The 15,024-nt window shown below is 44.5% G+C and overlaps 6 non-coding genes across 6 annotated transcripts; all 6 read right to left on the bottom strand.

Annotated features, from left to right (window-relative positions):
• Positions 1-1,715: 1,715 nt before the first annotated feature.
• On the bottom strand, positions 1,716-1,797 carry trnal-uag (transfer RNA leucine (anticodon UAG)). The gene has a single exon. It is a non-coding gene; the product is annotated as a tRNA-Leu (tRNA).
• Positions 1,798-3,632: 1,835 nt separating this feature from the next.
• trnal-uag (transfer RNA leucine (anticodon UAG)) lies at positions 3,633-3,714 on the bottom strand. Its single transcript has one exon. It is a non-coding gene; the product is annotated as a tRNA-Leu (tRNA).
• Positions 3,715-5,545: 1,831 nt separating this feature from the next.
• Positions 5,546-5,627, bottom strand: trnal-uag (transfer RNA leucine (anticodon UAG)). Its single transcript has one exon. It is a non-coding gene; the product is annotated as a tRNA-Leu (tRNA).
• Positions 5,628-7,975: 2,348 nt separating this feature from the next.
• trnal-uag (transfer RNA leucine (anticodon UAG)) lies at positions 7,976-8,057 on the bottom strand. The gene has a single exon. It is a non-coding gene; the product is annotated as a tRNA-Leu (tRNA).
• Positions 8,058-10,405: 2,348 nt separating this feature from the next.
• On the bottom strand, positions 10,406-10,487 carry trnal-uag (transfer RNA leucine (anticodon UAG)). Its single transcript has one exon. It is a non-coding gene; the product is annotated as a tRNA-Leu (tRNA).
• A 2,348-nt stretch (positions 10,488-12,835) lies between these two features.
• On the bottom strand, positions 12,836-12,917 carry trnal-uag (transfer RNA leucine (anticodon UAG)). The gene has a single exon. It is a non-coding gene; the product is annotated as a tRNA-Leu (tRNA).
• Positions 12,918-15,024: the final 2,107 nt, after the last annotated feature.

Raw genomic sequence — 15,024 nt, 5'->3', positions numbered from 1 at the left:
TCCCAAACTACAAGCGTACTTGCGTGGTAAGGTGCAGCATAGCATTTTAGCCTAAGTCCAAGATGTTTATAACACATGAGATTATTCAGCAACGCCTTGACAGGGATGACTAATGAGGCCAAAGAGTTCTTTTGGGGTCTCCCCACGTAGATTTAAATCCTGAGAGTAATGGCTTCTTCTGCTCAAGTGTGTGATGGGATTTTGTTTACTTTGCCAGTGCCCCATTTTTAAGCCTATGGCTTTTGATTTCTTTCGATCGATCGATCGATCTTTGCAAAGTAAATAAGTATTCAACTGCGGACTCTTGGTTGACATTGCCATCCCTCTGAACTTTAGAAGCATGCGCTTTGGCCTCAAAACTCCTCCTACTTTTGGCGGCAGGAAAAAAAGGCTACAACCCATACACACTCACAAGAAAAGGTTCCGATGGCGCTGTGTTACGTTATAGAAGAAACGCTCAAATAAGCTCTATTTTCAGAATCAAAAAGGTTTTCTGGCAATTGTCAGTGAACAAAATTCCCAAACTACAAGCGTACTTGGGTGGTAAGGTGCAGCATAGCATTTTAGCCTAAGTCCAAGATGTTTATAACACATGAGATTATTCAGCAACGCCTTGACAGGGATGACTAATGAGGCCAAAGAGTTCTTTTGGGGTCTCCCCACGTAGATTTAAATCCTGAGAGTAATGGCTTCTTCTGCTCAAGTGTGTGATGGGATTTTGTTTACTTTGCCAGTGCCCCATTTTTAAGCCTATGGCTTTTGATTTCTTTCGATCGATCGATCGATCTTTGCAAAGTAAATAAGTATTCAACTGCGGACTCTTGGTTGACATTGCCATCCCTCTGAACTTTAGAAGCATGCGCTTTGGCCTCAAAACTCCTCCTACTTTTGGCGGCAGGAAAAAAAGGCTACAACCCATACACACGCACAAGAAAAGGTTCCGATGGCGCTGTGTTACGTTATAGAAGAAACGCTCAAATAAGCTCTATTTTCAGAATCAAAAAGGTTTTCTGGCAATTGTCAGTGAACAAAATTCCCAAACTACAAGCGTACTTGCGTGGTAAGGTGCAGCATAGCATTTTAGCCTAAGTCCAAGATGTTTATAACACATGAGATTATTCAGCAACGCCTTGACAGGGATGACTAATGAGGCCAAAGAGTTCTTTTGGGGTCTCCCCACGTAGATTTAAATCCTGAGAGTAATGGCTTCTTCTGCTCAAGTGTGTGATGGGATTTTGTTTACTTTGCCAGTGCCCCATTTTTAAGCCTATGGCTTTTGATTTCTTTCGATCGATCGATCGATCTTTGCAAAGTAAATAAGTATTCAACTGCGGACTCTTGGTTGACATTGCCATCCCTCTGAACTTTAGAAGCATGCGCTTTGGCCTCAAAACTCCTCCTACTTTTGGCGGCAGGAAAAAAAGGCTACAACCCATACACACGCACAAGAAAAGGTTCCCGTAAGCAGCTAATGAGTTGTTGGACTAGAAATCCATTGGGAATTTCCCGCGCAGGTTCGAATCCTGCCAACAACGTGGTTCATGTTGTTCCCGTACGGGCCCCTGCTGGCAGGCCATTTGGCGGAAGTAAAGAATCCCTGGTTGGCTTTTGACCAGGGCCAGATTTAGAATATGTATTTTATGAAAGCTAAACTCAAACGGAAGCGCTGCCGACAGACATCACACAGCCCTGCTCTTGACGTTCGGCATGCGAACTGGCAGCGGTGGGATTTAAACCCACGCCTCCGAAGAGACTGGAACCTAAATCCAGCGCCTTAGACCACTCGGCCACATTACCTGTTGCTCAGTTGGACAAGAAATGCGACCAGCGAAACCGTGCAAAAAAAGGCGTTTCTATGATAGTAATTATCTTCAAACCATGTTCCGTGTGCATGGAACTTTAGATATCGATTACAGGCGCCGATTTGCGACACGGCACTGCGAAAGCATGTGTCCTTGCGATGGTGGTACAGTGGTAAGCATAGCTGCCTTCAAAGCAGTAGACCCGGGTTCGATTCCCGGCCATCGGATGCTGTACTTTTGAGTTATACATGTGTATATGCAGTTTCATTCACAACTAAAGCTCTCAGAGGGCAATGGCCAAACTGTCAAACAGTTGAGTATTAGAGCATTTGAACTAATCCTCTTGGCAGATCGCATGATTGCGGAGTGACAGGTATGAAACAGCCCCATAACATGAATGAGTGAATGCTGTTCACCCACTATAACAAGAATCAACAAAGTACATGACGCTGACGTGAAGTTGAACACGCAACTTTCTGATCTGCAGTCAGACGCGCTACCGTTGCGCCACAGAGGCAGCCCGAGTGGTCCGGTCCGATGGCGCTGTGTTACGTTATAGAAGAAACGCTCAAATAAGCTCTATTTTCAGAATCAAAAAGGTTTTCTGGCAATTGTCAGTGAACAAAATTCCCAAACTACAAGCGTACTTGGGTGGTAGGGTGCAGCATAGCATTTTAGCCTAAGTCCAAGATGTTTATAACACATGAGATTATTCAGCAACGCCTTGACAGGGATGACTAATGAGGCCAAAGAGTTCTTTTGGGGTCTCCCCACGTAGATTTAAATCCTGAGAGTAATGGCTTCTTCTGCTCAAGTGTGTGATGGGATTTTGTTTACTTTGCCAGTGCCCCATTTTTAAGCCTATGGCTTTTGATTTCTTTCGATCGATCGATCGATCTTTGCAAAGTAAATAAGTATTCAACTGCGGACTCTTGGTTGACATTGCCATCCCTCTGAACTTTAGAAGCATGCGCTTTGGCCTCAAAACTCCTCCTACTTTTGGCGGCAGGAAAAAAAGGCTACAACCCATACACACGCACAAGAAAAGGTTCCGATGGCGCTGTGTTACGTTATAGAAGAAACGCTCAAATAAGCTCTATTTTCAGAATCAAAAAGGTTTTCTGGCAATTGTCAGTGAACAAAATTCCCAAACTACAAGCGTACTTGGGTGGTAAGGTGCAGCATAGCATTTTAGCCTAAGTCCAAGATGTTTATAACACATGAGATTATTCAGCAACGCCTTGACAGGGATGACTAATGAGGCCAAAGAGTTCTTTTGGGGTCTCCCCACGTAGATTTAAATCCTGAGAGTAATGGCTTCTTCTGCTCAAGTGTGTGATGGGATTTTGTTTACTTTGCCAGTGCCCCATTTTTAAGCCTATGGCTTTTGATTTCTTTCGATCGATCGATCGATCGATCTTTGCAAAGTAAATAAGTATTCAACTGCGGACTCTTGATTGACATTGCCATCCCTCTGAACTTCAGAAGCATGCGCTTTGGCCTCAAAACTCCTCCTACTTTTGGCGGCAGGAAAAAAAGGCTACAACCCATACGCACGCACAAGAAAAGGTTCCCGTAAGCAGCTAATGAGTTGTTGGACTAGAAATCCATTGGGAATTTCCCGCGCAGGTTCGAATCCTGCCAACAACGTGGTTCATGTTGTTCCCGTACGGGCCCCTGCTGGCAGGCCATTTGGCGGAAGTAAAGAATCCCTGGTTGGCTTTTGACCAGGGCCAGATTTAGAATATGTATTTTATGAAAGCTAAACTCAAACGGAAGCGCTGCCGACAGACATCACACAGCCCTGCTCTTGACATTCGGCATGCGAACTGGCAGCGGTGGGATTTAAACCCACGCCTCCGAAGAGACTGGAACCTAAATCCAGTGCCTTAGACCAATCGGCCACGCTACCTGTTGCTCAGTTTGACAAGAAATGCGACCAGCGAAACCGTGCAAAAAAAGGCGTTTCTATGATAGTAATTATCTTCAAACCATGTTCCGTGTGCATGGAACTTTAGATATCAATTACCGGGGCCGATTTGCGACACGGCACTGCGAAAGCATGTGTCCTTGCGATGGTGGTATAGTGGTAAGCATGGCTGCCTTCCAAACAGTTGACCCGTGTTCGATTCCCGGCCATCGGATGCTGTACTTTTGAGTTATACATGTGTATATGCAGTTTCATTCACAACTAAAGCTCTCAGAGGGCAATGGCCAAACTGTCAAACAGTTGAGTATTAGAGCATTTGAACTAATCCTCTTGGCAGATCGCATGATTGCGAAGTGACAGGTATGAAACAGCCCCATAACATGAATGAGTGAATGCTGTTCACCCACTATAACAAGAATCAACAAAGTACATGACGCTGACGTGAAGTTGAACACGCAACTTTCTGATCTGCAGTCAGACGCGCTACCGTTGCGCCGCAGAGGCAGCCCGAGTGGTCCGGTCCGATGGCGCTGTGTTACGTTATAGAAGAAACGCTCAAATAAGCTCTATTTTCAGAATCAAAAAGGTTTTCTGGCAATTGTCAGTGAACAAAATTCCCAAACTACAAGCGTACTTGGGTGGTAAGGTGCAGCATAGCATTTTAGCCTAAGTCCAAGATGTTTATAACACATGAGATTATTCAGCAACGCCTTGACAGGGATGACTAATGAGGCCAAAGAGTTCTTTTGGGGTCTCCCCACGTAGATTTAAATCCTGAGAGTAATGGCTTCTTCTGCTCAAGTGTGTGATGGGATTTTGTTTACTTTGCCAGTGCCCCATTTTTAAGCCTATGGCTTTTGATTTCTTTCGATCGATCGATCGATCTTTGCAAAGTAAATAAGTATTCAACTGCGGACTCTTGGTTGACATTACTATCCCTCTGAACTTTAGAAGCATGCGCTTTGGCCTCAAAACTCCTCCTACTTTTGGCGGCAGGAAAAAAAGGCTACAACCCATACACACGCACAAGAAAAGGTTCCGATGGCGCTGTGTTACGTTATAGAAGAAACGCTCAAATAAGCTCTATTTTCAGAATCAAAAAGGTTTTCTGGCAATTGTCAGTGAACAAAATTCCCAAACTACAAGCGTACTTGGGTGGTAAGGTGCAGCATAGCATTTTAGCCTAAGTCCAAGATGTTTATAACACATGAGATTATTCAGCAACGCCTTGACAGGGATGACTAATGAGGCCAAAGAGTTCTTTTGGGGTCTCCCCACGTAGATTTAAATCCTGAGAGTAATGGCTTCTTCTGCTCAAGTGTGTGATGGGATTTTGTTTACTTTGCCAGTGCCCCATTTTTAAGCCTATGGCTTTTGATTTCTTTCGATCGATCGATCGATCTTTGCAAAGTAAATAAGTATTCAACTGCGGACTCTTGATTGACATTGCCATCCCTCTGAACTTCAGAAGCATGCGCTTTGGTCTCAAAACTCCTCCTACTTTTGGCGGCAGGAAAAAAAGGCTACAACCCATACGCACGCACAAGAAAAGGTTCCCGTAAGCAGCTAATGAGTTGTTGGACTAGAAATCCATTGGGAATTTCCCGCGCAGGTTCGAATCCTGCCAACAACGTGGTTCATGTTGTTCCCGTACGGGCCCCTGCTGGCAGGCCATTTGGCGGAAGTAAAGAATCCCTGGTTGGCTTTTGACCAGGGCCAGATTTAGAATATGTATTTTATGAAAGCTAAACTCAAACGGAAGCGCTGCCGACAGACATCACACAGCCCTGCTCTTGACGTTCTGCATGCGAACTGGCAGCGGTGGGATTTAAACCCACGCCTCCGAAGAGACTGGAACCTAAATCCAGCGCCTTAGACCACTCGGCCACGCTACCTGTTGCTCAGTTGGACAAGAAATGCGACCAGCGAAACCGTGCAAAAAAAGGCGTTTCTATGATAGTAATTATCTTCAAACCATGTTCCGTGTGCATGGAACTTTAGATATCAATTACAGGCGCCGATTTGCGACACGGCACTGCGAAAGCATGTGTCCTTGCGATGGTGGTATAGTGGTAAGCATAGCTGCCTTCCAAGCAGTTGACCCGTGTTCGATTCCCGGCCATCGGATGCTGTACTTTTGAGTTATACATGTGTATATGCAGTTTCATTCACAACTAAAGCTCTCAGAGGGCAATGGCCAAACTGTCAAACAGTTGAGTATTAGAGCATTTGAACTAATCCTCTTGGCAGATCGCATGATTGCGGAGTGACAGGTATGAAACAGCCCCATAACATGAATGAGTGAATGCTGTTCACCCACTATAACAAGAATCAACAAAGTACATGACGCTGACGTGAAGTTGAACACGCAACTTTCTGATCTGGAGTCAGACGCGCTACCGTTGCGCCACAGAGGCAGCCCGAGTGGTCCGGTCCGATGGCGCTGTGTTACGTTATAGAAGAAACGCTCAAATAAGCTCTATTTTCAGAATCAAAAAGGTTTTCTGGCAATTGTCAGTGAACAAAATTCCCAAACTACAAGCGTACTTGGGTGGTAAGGTGCAGCATAGCATTTTAGCCTAAGTCCAAGATGTTTATAACACATGAGATTATTCAGCAACGCCTTGACAGGGATGACTAATGAGGCCAAAGAGTTCTTTTGGGGTCTCCCCACGTAGATTTAAATCCTGAGAGTAATGGCTTCTTCTGCTCAAGTGTGTGATGGGATTTTGTTTACTTTGCCAGTGCCCCATTTTTAAGCCTATGGCTTTTGATTTCTTTCGATCGATCGATCGATCTTTGCAAAGTAAATAAGTATTCAACTGCGGACTCTTGGTTGACATTGCCATCCCTCTGAACTTTAGAAGCATGCGCTTTGGCCTCAAAACTCCTCCTACTTTTGGCGGCAGGAAAAAAAGGCTACAACCCATACACACGCACAAGAAAAGGTTCCGATGGCGCTGTGTTACGTTATAGAAGAAACGCTCAAATAAGCTCTATTTTCAGAATCAAAAAGGTTTTCTGGCAATTGTCAGTGAACAAAATTCCCAAACTACAAGCGTACTTGGGTGGTAAGGTGCAGCATAGCATTTTAGCCTAAGTCCAAGATGTTTATAACACATGAGATTATTCAGCAACGCCTTGACAGGGATGACTAATGAGGCCAAAGAGTTCTTTTGGGGTCTCCCCACGTAGATTTAAATCCTGAGAGTAATGGCTTCTTCTGCTCAAGTGTGTGATGGGATTTTGTTTACTTTGCCAGTGCCCCATTTTTAAGCCTATGGCTTTTGATTTCTTTCGATCGATCGATCGATCTTTGCAAAGTAAATAAGTATTCAACTGCGGACTCTTGGTTGACATTACTATCCCTCTGAACTTTAGAAGCATGCGCTTTGGCCTCAAAACTCCTCCTACTTTTGGCGGCAGGAAAAAAAGGCTACAACCCATACACACGCACAAGAAAAGGTTCCGATGGCGCTGTGTTACGTTATAGAAGAAACGCTCAAATAAGCTCTATTTTCAGAATCAAAAAGGTTTTCTGGCAATTGTCAGTGAACAAAATTCCCAAACTACAAGCGTACTTGGGTGGTAAGGTGCAGCATAGCATTTTAGCCTAAGTCCAAGATGTTTATAACACATGAGATTATTCAGCAACGCCTTGACAGGGATGACTAATGAGGCCAAAGAGTTCTTTTGGGGTCTCCCCACGTAGATTTAAATCCTGAGAGTAATGGCTTCTTCTGCTCAAGTGTGTGATGGGATTTTGTTTACTTTGCCAGTGCCCCATTTTTAAGCCTATGGCTTTTGATTTCTTTCGATCGATCGATCGATCTTTGCAAAGTAAATAAGTATTCAACTGCGGACTCTTGATTGACATTGCCATCCCTCTGAACTTCAGAAGCATGCGCTTTGGTCTCAAAACTCCTCCTACTTTTGGCGGCAGGAAAAAAAGGCTACAACCCATACGCACGCACAAGAAAAGGTTCCCGTAAGCAGCTAATGAGTTGTTGGACTAGAAATCCATTGGGAATTTCCCGCGCAGGTTCGAATCCTGCCAACAACGTGGTTCATGTTGTTCCCGTACGGGCCCCTGCTGGCAGGCCATTTGGCGGAAGTAAAGAATCCCTGGTTGGCTTTTGACCAGGGCCAGATTTAGAATATGTATTTTATGAAAGCTAAACTCAAACGGAAGCGCTGCCGACAGACATCACACAGCCCTGCTCTTGACGTTCTGCATGCGAACTGGCAGCGGTGGGATTTAAACCCACGCCTCCGAAGAGACTGGAACCTAAATCCAGCGCCTTAGACCACTCGGCCACGCTACCTGTTGCTCAGTTGGACAAGAAATGCGACCAGCGAAACCGTGCAAAAAAAGGCGTTTCTATGATAGTAATTATCTTCAAACCATGTTCCGTGTGCATGGAACTTTAGATATCAATTACAGGCGCCGATTTGCGACACGGCACTGCGAAAGCATGTGTCCTTGCGATGGTGGTATAGTGGTAAGCATAGCTGCCTTCCAAGCAGTTGACCCGTGTTCGATTCCCGGCCATCGGATGCTGTACTTTTGAGTTATACATGTGTATATGCAGTTTCATTCACAACTAAAGCTCTCAGAGGGCAATGGCCAAACTGTCAAACAGTTGAGTATTAGAGCATTTGAACTAATCCTCTTGGCAGATCGCATGATTGCGGAGTGACAGGTATGAAACAGCCCCATAACATGAATGAGTGAATGCTGTTCACCCACTATAACAAGAATCAACAAAGTACATGACGCTGACGTGAAGTTGAACACGCAACTTTCTGATCTGGAGTCAGACGCGCTACCGTTGCGCCACAGAGGCAGCCCGAGTGGTCCGGTCCGATGGCGCTGTGTTACGTTATAGAAGAAACGCTCAAATAAGCTCTATTTTCAGAATCAAAAAGGTTTTCTGGCAATTGTCAGTGAACAAAATTCCCAAACTACAAGCGTACTTGGGTGGTAAGGTGCAGCATAGCATTTTAGCCTAAGTCCAAGATGTTTATAACACATGAGATTATTCAGCAACGCCTTGACAGGGATGACTAATGAGGCCAAAGAGTTCTTTTGGGGTCTCCCCACGTAGATTTAAATCCTGAGAGTAATGGCTTCTTCTGCTCAAGTGTGTGATGGGATTTTGTTTACTTTGCCAGTGCCCCATTTTTAAGCCTATGGCTTTTGATTTCTTTCGATCGATCGATCGATCTTTGCAAAGTAAATAAGTATTCAACTGCGGACTCTTGGTTGACATTGCCATCCCTCTGAACTTTAGAAGCATGCGCTTTGGCCTCAAAACTCCTCCTACTTTTGGCGGCAGGAAAAAAAGGCTACAACCCATACACACGCACAAGAAAAGGTTCCGATGGCGCTGTGTTACGTTATAGAAGAAACGCTCAAATAAGCTCTATTTTCAGAATCAAAAAGGTTTTCTGGCAATTGTCAGTGAACAAAATTCCCAAACTACAAGCGTACTTGGGTGGTAAGGTGCAGCATAGCATTTTAGCCTAAGTCCAAGATGTTTATAACACATGAGATTATTCAGCAACGCCTTGACAGGGATGACTAATGAGGCCAAAGAGTTCTTTTGGGGTCTCCCCACGTAGATTTAAATCCTGAGAGTAATGGCTTCTTCTGCTCAAGTGTGTGATGGGATTTTGTTTACTTTGCCAGTGCCCCATTTTTAAGCCTATGGCTTTTGATTTCTTTCGATCGATCGATCGATCTTTGCAAAGTAAATAAGTATTCAACTGCGGACTCTTGGTTGACATTGCCATCCCTCTGAACTTTAGAAGCATGCGCTTTGGCCTCAAAACTCCTCCTACTTTTGGCGGCAGGAAAAAAAGGCTACAACCCATACACACGCACAAGAAAAGGTTCCGATGGCGCTGTGTTACGTTATAGAAGAAACGCTCAAATAAGCTCTATTTTCAGAATCAAAAAGGTTTTCTGGCAATTGTCAGTGAACAAAATTCCCAAACTACAAGCGTACTTGGGTGGTAAGGTGCAGCATAGCATTTTAGCCTAAGTCCAAGATGTTTATAACACATGAGATTATTCAGCAACGCCTTGACAGGGATGACTAATGAGGCCAAAGAGTTCTTTTGGGGTCTCCCCACGTAGATTTAAATCCTGAGAGTAATGGCTTCTTCTGCTCAAGTGTGTGATGGGATTTTGTTTACTTTGCCAGTGCCCCATTTTTAAGCCTATGGCTTTTGATTTCTTTCGATCGATCGATCGATCTTTGCAAAGTAAATAAGTATTCAACTGCGGACTCTTGGTTGACATTGCCATCCCTCTGAACTTCAGAAGCATGCGCTTTGGCCTCAAAACTCCTCCTACTTTTGGCGGCAGGAAAAAAAGGCTACAACCCATATGCACGCACAAGAAAAGGTTCCCGTAAGCAGCTAATGAGTTGTTGGACTAGAAATCCATTGGGAATTTCCCGCGCAGGTTCGAATCCTGCCAACAACGTGGTTCATGTTGTTCCCGTACGGGCCCCTGCTGGCAGGCCATTTGGCGGAAGTAAAGAATCCCTGGTTGGCTTTTGACCAGGGCCAGATTTAGAATATGTATTTTATGAAAGCTAAACTCAAACGGAAGCGCTGCCGACAGACATCACACAGCCCTGCTCTTGACGTTCGGCATGCGAACTGGCAGCGGTGGGATTTAAACCCACGCCTCCGAAGAGACTGGAACCTAAATCCAGCGCCTTAGACCACTCGGCCACGCTACCTGTTGCTCAGTTGGACAAGAAATGCGACCAGCGAAACCGTGCAAAAAAAGGCGTTTCTATGATAGTAATTATCTTCAAACCATGTTCCGTGTGCATGGAACTTTAGATATCAATTACAGGCGCCGATTTGCGACACGGCACTGCGAAAGCATGTGTCTTTGCGATGGTGGTATAGTGGTAAGCATAGCTGCCTTCCAAGCAGTTGACCCGTGTTCGATTCCCGTCCATCGGATGCTGTACTTTTGAGTTATACATGTGTATATGCAGTTTCATTCACAACTAAAGCTCTCAGAGGGCAATGGCCAAACTGTCAAACAGTTGAGCATTAGAGCATTTGAACTAATCCTCTTGGCAGATCGCATGATTGCGGAGTGACAGGTATGAAACAGCCCCATAACATGAATGAGTGAATGCTGTTCACCCACTATAACAAGAATCAACAAAGTACATGACGCTGACGTGAAGTTGAACACGCAACTTTCTGATCTGCAGTCAGACGCGCTACCGTTGCGCCACAGAGGCAGCCCGAGTGGTCCGGTCCGATGGCGCTGTGTTACGTTATAGAAGAAACGCTCAAATAAGCTCTATTTTCAGAATCAAAAAGGTTTTCTGGCAATTGTCAGTGAACAAAATTCCCAAACTACAAGCGTACTTGGGTGGTAAGGTGCAGCATAGCATTTTAGCCTAAGTCCAAGATGTTTATAACACATGAGATTATTCAGCAACGCCTTGACAGGGATGACTAATGAGGCCAAAGAGTTCTTTTGGGGTCTCCCCACGTAGATTTAAATCCTGAGAGTAATGGCTTCTTCTGCTCAAGTGTGTGATGGGATTTTGTTTACTTTGCCAGTGCCCCATTTTTAAGCCTATGGCTTTTGATTTCTTTCGATCGATCGATCGATCTTTGCAAAGTAAATAAGTATTCAACTGCGGACTCTTGGTTGACATTGCCATCCCTCTGAACTTTAGAAGCATGCGCTTTGGCCTCAAAACTCCTCCTACTTTTGGCGGCAGGAAAAAAAGGCTACAACCCATACACACGCACAAGAAAAGGTTCCGATGGCGCTGTGTTACGTTATAGAAGAAACGCTCAAATAAGCTCTATTTTCAGAATCAAAAAGGTTTTCTGGCAATTGTCAGTGAACAAAATTCCCAAACTACAAGCGTACTTGGGTGGTAAGGTGCAGCATAGCATTTTAGCCTAAGTCCAAGATGTTTATAACACATGAGATTATTCAGCAACGCCTTGACAGGGATGACTAATGAGGCCAAAGAGTTCTTTTGGGGTCTCCCCACGTAGATTTAAATCCTGAGAGTAATGGCTTCTTCTGCTCAAGTGTGTGATGGGATTTTGTTTACTTTGCCAGTGCCCCATTTTTAAGCCTATGGCTTTTGATTTCTTTCGATCGATCGATCGATCTTTGCAAAGTAAATAAGTATTCAACTGCGGACTCTTGGTTGACATTGCCATCCCTCTGAACTTTAGAAGCATGCGCTTTGGCCTCAAAACTCCTCCTACTTTTGGCGGCAGGAAAAAAAGGCTACAACCCATACACACGCACAAGAAAAGGTTCCGATGGCGCTGTGTTACGTTATAGAAGAAACGCTCAAATAAGCTCTATTTTCAGAATCAAAAAGGTTTTCTGGCAATTGTCAGTGAACAAAATTCCCAAACTACAAGCGTACTTGGGTGGTAAGGTGCAGCATAGCATTTTAGCCTAAGTCCAAGATGTTTATAACACATGAGATTATTCAGCAACGCCTTGACAGGGATGACTAATGAGGCCAAAGAGTTCTTTTGGGGTCTCCCCACGTAGATTTAAATCCTGAGAGTAATGGCTTCTTCTGCTCAAGTGTGTGATGGGATTTTGTTTACTTTGCCAGTGCCCCATTTTTAAGCCTATGGCTTTTGATTTCTTTCGATCGATCGATCGATCTTTGCAAAGTAAATAAGTATTCAACTGCGGACTCTTGGTTGACATTGCCATCCCTCTGAACTTCAGAAGCATGCGCTTTGGCCTCAAAACTCCTCCTACTTTTGGCGGCAGGAAAAAAAGGCTACAACCCATACGCACGCACAAGAAAAGGTTCCCGTAAGCAGCTAATGAGTTGTTGGACTAGAAATCCATTGGGAATTTCCCGCGCAGGTTCGAATCCTGCCAACAACGTGGTTCATGTTGTTCCCGTACGGGCCCCTGCTGGCAGGCCATTTGGCGGAAGTAAAGAATCCCTGGTTGGCTTTTGACCAGGGCCAGATTTAGAATATGTATTTTATGAAAGCTAAACTCAAACGGAAGCGCTGCCGACAGACATCACACAGCCCTGCTCTTGACGTTCTGCATGCGAACTGGCAGCGGTGGGATTTAAACCCACGCCTCCGAAGAGACTGGAACCTAAATCCAGCGCCTTAGACCACTCGGCCACGCTACCTGTTGCTCAGTTGGACAAGAAATGCGACCAGCGAAACCGTGCAAAAAAAGGCGTTTCTATGATAGTAATTATCTTCAAACCATGTTCCGTGTGCATGGAACTTTAGATATCAATTACAGGCGCCGATTTGCGACACGGCACTGCGAAAGCATGTGTCCTTGCGATGGTGGTATAGTGGTAAGCATAGCTGCCTTCCAAGCAGTTGACCCGTGTTCGATTCCCGGCCATCGGATGCTGTACTTTTGAGTTATACATGTGTATATGCAGTTTCATTCACAACTAAAGCTCTCAGAGGGCAATGGCCAAACTGTCAAACAGTTGAGTATTAGAGCATTTGAACTAATCCTCTTGGCAGATCGCATGATTGCGGAGTGACAGGTATGAAACAGCCCCATAACATGAATGAGTGAATGCTGTTCACCCACTATAACAAGAATCAACAAAGTACATGACGCTGACGTGAAGTTGAACACGCAACTTTCTGATCTGGAGTCAGACGCGCTACCGTTGCGCCACAGAGGCAGCCCGAGTGGTCCGGTCCGATGGCGCTGTGTTACGTTATAGAAGAAACGCTCAAATAAGCTCTATTTTCAGAATCAAAAAGGTTTTCTGGCAATTGTCAGTGAACAAAATTCCCAAACTACAAGCGTACTTGGGTGGTAAGGTGCAGCATAGCATTTTAGCCTAAGTCCAAGATGTTTATAACACATGAGATTATTCAGCAACGCCTTGACAGGGATGACTAATGAGGCCAAAGAGTTCTTTTGGGGTCTCCCCACGTAGATTTAAATCCTGAGAGTAATGGCTTCTTCTGCTCAAGTGTGTGATGGGATTTTGTTTACTTTGCCAGTGCCCCATTTTTAAGCCTATGGCTTTTGATTTCTTTCGATCGATCGATCGATCTTTGCAAAGTAAATAAGTATTCAACTGCGGACTCTTGGTTGACATTGCCATCCCTCTGAACTTTAGAAGCATGCGCTTTGGCCTCAAAACTCCTCCTACTTTTGGCGGCAGGAAAAAAAGGCTACAACCCATACACACGCACAAGAAAAGGTTCCGATGGCGCTGTGTTACGTTATAGAAGAAACGCTCAAATAAGCTCTATTTTCAGAATCAAAAAGGTTTTCTGGCAATTGTCAGTGAACAAAATTCCCAAACTACAAGCGTACTTGGGTGGTAAGGTGCAGCATAGCATTTTAGCCTAAGTCCAAGATGTTTATAACACATGAGATTATTCAGCAACGCCTTGACAGGGATGACTAATGAGGCCAAAGAGTTCTTTTGGGGTCTCCCCACGTAGATTTAAATCCTGAGAGTAATGGCTTCTTCTGCTCAAGTGTGTGATGGGATTTTGTTTACTTTGCCAGTGCCCCATTTTTAAGCCTATGGCTTTTGATTTCTTTCGATCGATCGATCGATCTTTGCAAAGTAAATAAGTATTCAACTGCGGACTCTTGGTTGACATTGCCATCCCTCTGAACTTTAGAAGCATGCGCTTTGGCCTCAAAACTCCTCCTACTTTTGGCGGCAGGAAAAAAAGGCTACAACCCATACACACGCACAAGAAAAGGTTCCGATGGCGCTGTGTTACGTTATAGAAGAAACGCTCAAATAAGCTCTATTTTCAGAATCAAAAAGGTTTTCTGGCAATTGTCAGTGAACAAAATTCCCAAACTACAAGCGTACTTGGGTGGTAAGGTGCAGCATAGCATTTTAGCCTAAGTCCAAGATGTTTATAACACATGAGATTATTCAGCAACGCCTTGACAGGGATGACTAATGAGGCCAAAGAGTTCTTTTGGGGTCTCCCCACGTAGATTTAAATCCTGAGAGTAATGGCTTCTTCTGCTCAAGTGTGTGATGGGATTTTGTTTACTTTGCCAGTGCCCCATTTTTAAGCCTATGGCTTTTGATTTCTTTCGATCGATCGATCGATCTTTGCAAAGTAAATAAGTATTCAACTGCGGACTCTTGGTTGACATTGCCATCCCTCTGAACTTCAGAAGCATGCGCTTTGGCCTCAAAACTCCTCCTACTTTTGGCGGCAGGAAAAAAAGGCTACAACCCATATGCACGCACAAGAAAAGGTTCCCGTAAGCAGCTAATG

The sequence above is a fragment of the Eucyclogobius newberryi genome, unplaced genomic scaffold (genome assembly GCF_026437365.1).
Source record: "Eucyclogobius newberryi isolate DKJ021-1_F unplaced genomic scaffold, fEucNew1.0.hap1 SCAF_11, whole genome shotgun sequence".
In the NCBI taxonomy this organism is placed as follows: Eukaryota; Metazoa; Chordata; class Actinopteri; order Gobiiformes; family Gobiidae; genus Eucyclogobius; species Eucyclogobius newberryi.
The sequence above is the reverse complement of the archived record's forward strand: the minus strand, read 5'-3'. Positions and strand labels throughout refer to the sequence as shown.